Source organism: Amblyomma mixtum, chromosome 1, assembly GCF_055824585.1.
Source record: "Amblyomma mixtum isolate Tamu chromosome 1, ASM5582458v1, whole genome shotgun sequence".
NCBI classification, from domain to species: Eukaryota; Metazoa; Arthropoda; class Arachnida; order Ixodida; family Ixodidae; genus Amblyomma; species Amblyomma mixtum.
This window is the reverse complement of record NC_143012.1, coordinates 202,482,149-202,490,112: the sequence shown is the minus strand read 5'-3', so window position 1 is coordinate 202,490,112 and position 7,964 is coordinate 202,482,149. Positions and strand designations below refer to the sequence as shown.

General features: G+C 50.5%; 1 pseudogene; it reads left to right on the top strand.

The window, feature by feature from the left end:
* Window positions 1-4,106: 4,106 nt before the first annotated feature.
* LOC149370571 (uncharacterized) lies at window positions 4,107-5,492 on the top strand (annotated as a pseudogene).
* The last annotated feature ends 2,472 nt before the right edge of the window (window positions 5,493-7,964 follow it).

Below are 7,964 nucleotides of genomic sequence, written 5' to 3'. Positions count from 1 at the left end.
CACAACAGCCAGCAGGTCATGACGCGTGCGCGCCTTATCCCGAACTGCGTAATTCAAGGCACCGGCCGACGCCGTCAGCTTAAACTCTTTCAAATGTAGAGTAGTTAAGAAAAAAAAATACTTCTCACCTTTCCGCCTGGAGTGACTGCCAGAGTTTTGTTTTGAAGACCAAGAAAGAGTAAAAAGACACGGAGTCTGCGCATTCACAAATACTCCGCACGCCCGCAGGCGCAGAACTTCTGGTATCGTTCTTCCTCGACTGCAGGGTTGCAAGGTGGTAAACTCAAAAAAGAGCCATACAAATCACATATGAGCCTAAAAGTATCAGTCGTGTCGCCGAAGTGTCAAAGGTAGCAGAAAGGTGGCGCCAGAAGCGTATAAAATTCGCTAGAAGTTTATAACTCTTGCAGGATGCCGGTGAAAAGTGGATTCGAATAAGTTTCAAGTATAGGAGCATCGTTAATCAAAGGAAAGGAAATGCATCAAGATCACAGGGTAACAGCACGGTGCACTTATAATAGTAAGTTTTAAATAACATATGAACTAAAGAAGTTTGGAGAAGACAACGAGCATGACGATAAGGATTGCGTGTATTAATCCAGGAATAAGGAAGATGAAGAAATATTCGGTGAGGTGGGTAGAAATGATTAGTGGAGAAGAAAAGACAAAGACGATGACGACAAGGATGACGTGTACCAACGCCAAGGTTATAAAAGTGCGAGGGATAACGTGGCAAGGGGGGGGGCGGGAGAACAAAGAAGCTGAGGTTCCGGCGAGTCAGGAACACCTCGGCTGGAAGAGAGCAACGCCGGCTACTCCTCCGGTGACCTCGAGTTCTACGGCGTTCGACCGTATACTTTCTGCCGTTCGTCAGCCCGCTCCAGGGAGTCAGTGGCTGACGAAACCACCTGCTACGGCCAGGGGCGCCTCCAGCGCTGTTGCCACCCATCCGGGTGTGCCCACAACGCCAACATCGCCAGCAAAACCTCCACAGGCCTGGAGCTCGTACGAAAACGCCAACGACGCCGCCAGCGATACCAGTCTGAGCACTTCGAACAACACCTCGACGCCGGCTACCTGGATGCCACTGACTGGACCGATGTAACGTTTCATCATTAGGGAACCATGAGCACGAACGCCGAGCGCTAGTAGACTGGGTGTTCCCAGGTCTGTATATTGGTAGTCTGTGTTTTGTGTTAGTTTCGTCAGTTAGTTTTGTGTGCTAGTGTTTGTGTCGCGTAGGGTGTATTAATGTGCGTCTGTGTGGGTACATCTGTCGCCGCGTACATTCTTTCTGCTCGAGTGTGCTCCGGCGATCCGTGACAAAGTTATGTGGCGAGCCTGCCAGGACTCATTTCCATTTTTTGTTTTGTGCCGGATCATTCCAATCTCGCGATGGCAGAAAGTGTGGATTTGGCACAATCGTTAGAACTGGCTCTCAATCTAGGTTTAAGCAAGGAAGTGCAGATGCGTCTCTATGACGAGGAGGTAAAGCGGCAGGAAGAGGAGGCAAATAGGCAGAGAGAGGAAAAGGCGCAAGCACGCGCAGACGCTCGTGAGGCAGAAGAGCGGGAGTCTACAAGAGCTCGGTAAGGCAGAAGAACGGCAGCAGGAGTTTATTTTGTGTTAAAAGGCGCATGGGGTGGGAGGATGTGATAGAGAGAGAGAGAGAGAGAAAAAACTTTTTTCGAAGAGGAATTCGGGGCACTCCCCAGGGTCCCCGCACGACCCCACTGCACTCAAGTGTTTATGTTCCTAAGGTCCATAACACTAACAACCCAGCTAGTGGCGATGGTCTGCACGGCCGGGTCCTCCGGGTGCAGCTGGGTCTCCCAGTCCTCCCAGGTCTTGAGGTTCTCTAGGTCCCGCGGGGGAAGGTCCGCCGGGCAGAGGGAAAGGATGTGGAGGGAAGAAGCGAAGGGTTCTGGACATAGGGCGCATGCCGGAGTGGGGAACGATGGATGATAGTGGGCAGGGGTAAGGGGAGAGAGTGTGTCTGTAGTCTGCGCCAGAGTGCTGCTTGTTTGTTATCTAGGGAGGAGTAGGGCGGGGAGTAGAGCTGGCGTGAGGCTCTGTAGGTCTGCGTCAGCTCGCTGAATGAGTGCATGCGCTCCTTCGTGAATCCCCGATCCGAGGCCATCTGAGCCCGGTTTAAAGAACCTCGGGCTAAAAGATTGGCGGTCTCGTTTCCGGCACCCATACCAGTGCGCAGGCACCCATACCAGCTCCACTAGGCGGGGTGGGGGTGCATCAGGGGAGTCCAGTATGCCAAAAGCAGGGACATGGACTCGGCCTCGAGCAAAATTTAGAATCGCAGTTTTAGAATCACTTAAAATGTACCGGGCTTCCGTGCGGGTGATAGCATGTGCAATGGCGGCTTCCTCTGCAGCCTCTGGGGAGGTGTCTGGAGGGAGAGGTAGTGTGAGGAAGGCGGATAAGGAGGAGTCCACCACAGCTGCTGTCGCTTCATCACCCGTGCAGGCAGAGTCCACCCATACGGCGTCCCGCTCGGAGCCGTACGCTCCATAGGCTCGATGGAGGCTCGATGGAGGCTCGATGGAAGGCTCGATGGAGTGCCTTCGAACGGGCTCTGCGGCGCTGCTCATGGTGGGATGGGCGCATATTCCTCGAGAGCGGTCTGATGAGGAGCTCCCGGTGAAGTGGTCGTGGGATGGCGAGGAGGGTTGGGTCGTTGGCCGGTATGCTGATTGCGAGCGAGTCCAGGATATACCGACCGACGTGTGGAGGCTTGTGTGAGCCTGATGTATTGGGCCTGTCGGTGGGCCTCCACCAGTTCCCCGATCAAGTTGTGGAGTCGCAGGCCTAGTAATCTGTCTGTGGGTGTGTTGAGGGGAATATGAAGTGCTACCTTGAATGCCTTGCGAATCAAAGCATCCAAAGCGTTTATTTCATGTTTGGATAGTTGTAATATGGGGTTTTGTACAGTACACGTCTGAGGACAAAGGGATGAATGAGGTGACATAGGTCGCGCTCCTTAATGCCTCTATGATGTGACGAAACCCTGCGGATGAGGTGCGATATCTCGCCTACAACCTGCTTGGGTTTCTTGAGGCTGGTGGTGTTTTTGCCATCGTTCTGGATGTGCAGCCCCAATACACGGAGGGTGCCAACCTCAGGTACCGCGTCACCATTCAGTTCAATGGCAATGGGGGAGCGGGGGCAGCGGTGGTTCTTAGGCCGGATGAGGAAGAGTTCGGACTTCTCTGGGGAGCAAGACAGTCCGGTGGTTCGCGCGTAATTTTGGGTGAGTGTGGCTGGTTCCTCTAAGGTGTTCTCTTTGCCACCGCCACTGCCGTGGGTGGTCGAGAGGGTGATATTGTCGGCATAAAGAGTTTGCTACAGGTGGGGAATAGTTGCCAATTTTCGGGCGATGGGGATGAGGGTAATGTTAAACAGAAAGGGGGAAAGGATGGACCCTTGAGGGGTGCCGATACTCTGAAGCGTGTAGGAGGGGGAAGAAAGAGGGCCGAAGGGTATCTCAGGCGTGCGGTCAGGGAGGAATGCTTGAATGTAGGCGTACGTGCGCACACCAACATTCAATGGGGAGAGGGCTGTCATGATCACCTGATGTTCAGAGCGATCAAAAGCTTTGTAAAGATCGAAAGCTAAGACTGCCTTGGTGCAACCTGGAAGAAGCGGGTCGAAAAGGTCGTGCATGAGTTGCATCATGGCGTCCTGTGCGGATAGATGGGGGAAATCCCACCATGCTATGCGGGTAAAGATTGTTGTCCGCCATGTCACTTGTGAGTCTCGGTAACACAACATGCTCGAGGAGCTTCCCGAGGCATGAGGTTCCCGAGGCATCGGGCGAAGGTTTTGGATATTAAGTGGTTTGTTGGATTTGCGTATGAATATTAACTTCACGTGGCGCCAGGGCTGCGGGAGGTTACCATTCCTCCAGCAAGGCCTAGCTCAGGCGAAGCGGTCACAGAGGGAAAAAAGGGGGGCCGTCGGGGCCCGAAAAAATGGCGTAGTCGGGCGAAAAATTGATGGCGCGCGGCGCTCACATTCACAGATCAGTGGGTGGTGAAATCTGGACCGATGATGCTGGCGATTACGAATTCCGTCGTCTTTATGTGGAACCGATGTGGGGCGCGTCCATACTCCACGGCCCTCTCTTCAAAGGCTCATATGAGGAGATCAGGGACGATGACCAGCGTTCCTTAGAGGGTACTTATTCTCCTAGACTGGCCAGAGTTTGTCCAGGAAATCTTATGGCTCCTTTTGATGACAAAAGATATTATTTTGATGTATATCTGCCATGATTCGAGCGGATAGCTTTGGGGAAAGTCTTAGAGAGCAGCGAATGGGCCACGGCGTTGAGCATGTTTTTAGTCGGGGAGGCGCTGAATGCGTTTCGGAGGATACCTGCTGCTGATTCCAAGGACTACGAGAAATTCAAGAAGGGTCTCCCCCAAACATTCAGGCTTACGGCAGAGGGTTTTCGCGAGAGGTTGCGCACCGCGAACCCTGAGGGTTCTGAAACCGCTAAGCAGTTTCCTTGCACGCTGACCAACTATTTCGACAGGGGGCTTGATATGTCAAACACACAAAATAGTTTTCAAGGCCTGCGTGACAAGCTGGTGCCAGAGCAATTTTTAGCATCTTGCAGTCCACAGCTAGTGATTTTCCTGAAGGAATGAGAGTTGTGTTCATTGGAAGAGTTTGCCGACACAGCAGACCAATTCCTCGAGGCTCTAGGGCTTAGAATTGCGAGTAAGGGAAAGGAGGAAACACAAAAGATCCTAGAGACAGATGCGACAAAACCAAGAGCCTATGGCGGTGCATATAAAGCGCCAGTAAGGTGTTTCTTCTGTGACAAGGGAAGACGCCGGGCAGGTGACGGTCGCACTAATAGCGTTGATCAAAAAACACAAGCTCTGTGTGAACATTTAAGAGGAGATGACATACTGTGGATGAGAGCCGATATAAAACACAGGACCGAGGTGCATACGGTGTCGACTCTAGGTTAGAACTTTTCGCACGACTTGAAGTTCCACAGCTAAAAGGAGAGCAAACGCCGCTGCAAAATGAGGCGGTGAGTGGAACACCCAAGTCGAAAGCAGCAGTGCCTGTGGTGGTTGAGCAAATGGGGGACTGTCCCATATTTTTGCTTAGAGACAGCTGAGCCAACAGTTTTAGTTCGGAGAAGCCCGTTGAAGGACGAGGATCTTACAGTGGAAGCGACGCCCGTCACTCTAGTAGATAGCACAGATAGGCACCTTCACGAAGCTAGGATTCTAGTGTCCACGCCATATTATACTGGACAGGTAGTGGCAAAATCAGTAGAACAACCAATCTACGATCTCATCTTGGGAAACATTACGGGCGCAATAACTGTCGAGGACCCCGATTCCGAGTGGAGGATGCTCGATGTTCAGGAACACCCAAAGGAGGAAAGGCCCACGACAGCTCAGGCGGGTGTCGGGGTAGTCAGTTTCTGGTGGGCAGTGACGAAAGCGCTCAAGTGACAGCCCGAGCAAGGTAGCCTCCGCTCTACTCCCGTTACGATGTGTCTGAGCGTAACACCGGCCGAAATCGCAATTAGGCAAGGAGAATACCTGAGCTTGAAAGCCTCCTTCAAAGAGAGCATGAAACCGGGCTTCGAAACAGTTGGGGAAAAGGTGAATAGAAGGAGGAGTCGAACGTCATTCAAATAGCAATTCGTAAACGGCCTGCTGCACAGGGAGTGCATATTTAGCTTGGGAAGGCGGGTCCAAAAACTGCTGTTACCGAAAGATATGCGAGAGACAGTGTTATGCTTAGGACATGACGCCATTATGGCCGGGTTCCTGAGTTTAACGGGCTTTATTGCCGTGTATACTCACATAGCCGATGAGCTTGTCGAACTCACAAGAAGGGTGCAAGCAATAAGCTGAAATAGCTGCTGAACATGAAAACGCATTCGTGATGTTAAAATGGCATATGGCGAAACTGCACGTTGTGCTTGCTCCGAATTCGGATAAAAAATTTGCTCTTCACACTGATGCATCAGACAGAGCATTAGGAGCTGTGCTTTTCCAAGAAGAGAGTCGCATGCTACATTCGGTATTTTTTTGCTAGCAAGAGATTATCGGCTATTGAACGCAACTACTCCACTGTTGAAAAGGAATGCTTGGCAGTGGTAAGGGTAGTAAAGAAATTTCACATTTATTTTCATGGGAGACGTTTCAGAATTCAAACGAATGATCAGCCGCTTGAATACTTAACCTAGGCAAGAATGAACAATAGTACAGTAAAGACATGAGATGGAGTTCGGCCTTGCAAGAATACTAATTTCAGGTGGAATATATCAATGGCAGAGATAACGTTGGAGCGGACTTCGTGGGTAGAGCCAAGTAAACATCTTTAGCTATCTCTGGGATGTTACTTTTAGTTGTTGTTGTTGCGTGCTCATACATAGAGTGTGATGTGGATATTAACATGTTTATTAAGGACACCGTACGAACAACGGCAGTGGTGTGTTAATGGTCCGTAAATGCAATTTGGTGCGCTGTGTCAGTGGTATGCTTTTGGTGTGTGCTTGGCATCTGCGGTGAGTGGTGTGCTGTGTCCAGAATCGCCACAGAAGATAGTTGGTTGGCTGGAAGGATTGAAGATCGGGATGATGTGAGCAGTTTTTTATGTAAAAACTAATAAAAGAGAGGCCCCTGGTCACATATTATTAATAGGAAGTTTTAAATAAAAGTATTAACTAAAGAAATTGGGAGAAGACGAGGATGACGATAAACATCACGTGTATTAAAGAAGATGGAGAAGAAGTATTCGGTGAGGTGGGAAGAAATGATTGGTGGGGAAAAGATGATGACGACGATTACAAGAATGACGTGTAATGCCAAGGTTATAAAAGCGCTAGAGATAACGTGGCACGGGGAGAGAACAAAAAAGCGGAGGTTCCGGCGGGTCAGGAACACCTCGGCTGGAAGAGAGCAACGCCGGCTACTGCTTCGGTGATCTCGAATCCTACGGTGCCGCACCGTAGACTTCCTGCCGTTCCTGAGCCCGTTCCGGGGAGTCAAGGGCTAACACAACCACCTGCTGTGGCAAAGGGTGCCTCCAGCGCTGTTTCCACCCATCCGGTTGTGCCCACAACGGCAACATTGCCACCATCACATCCACGGGCCGGGAGCTCGAATGACGCCGCCGACGACGCAGCCAGCGATACCAGCCTGGGCACTTCGAACAACACTTCGAACACTTCGACGCCGGCTATCTGGATGCCACTGGCTGGACCCATGCAACGCTCCATCAGCACCGAACCGTGAGCACGAACGCCGAGCGCTAGTAGACTGGGTGTTCCCGGGCCTTGTGTATTGGTAGTCTTTGTGTTTTGTGCTGGTTTTGTCAGTTAGCTTTGTGTGCTAGTGTGTGTGTCGCGTAGGATGTATAAAATGTGCGTCTGTGTGGGTTCACGTGTCGCCTAGCCCATTCTTTCGGCACGAGTATTCTGCGGGGATCCGTGACAACCGGAAAGGCGCGAGGAATTTCTGAAGGGAGTGAAAGTGTGAAAAAAAGTAACCAGAAGAGTTTTTTTCTCTGCAGAGAAGAAAGAATTTGTATTGATAAGGCACTGCCACAACAATATGAATTCCCATATAAATATGGCATGCGTGGCAATTTTTTTGCGCAAAATATTTTCACTCCCCTGTAAACAAAGGCATAATTTCACTATAAATTTATTTTTTGGTAGAGTAGTTTTTTGAGGAAAGTTTATGCTGCAGTATCTGTCTCACATATCTTAATGGACACCTCAACCATGCCGGAAGGGAAGGGAGGAAGGTGGAACTGAAAGATTTTTTTTTTCTTTTTTTAAGCTCCCTATTGTAAAAACTGACTGATAACCACGTGCAGTACTAGCGTATTGAAGGCATGGGAAGCACAGCCCTGGCAAAGTTTTTCAGGTCACACTGGTTTCTTTCAGAGACTTAAGGTTCCCTGAAACT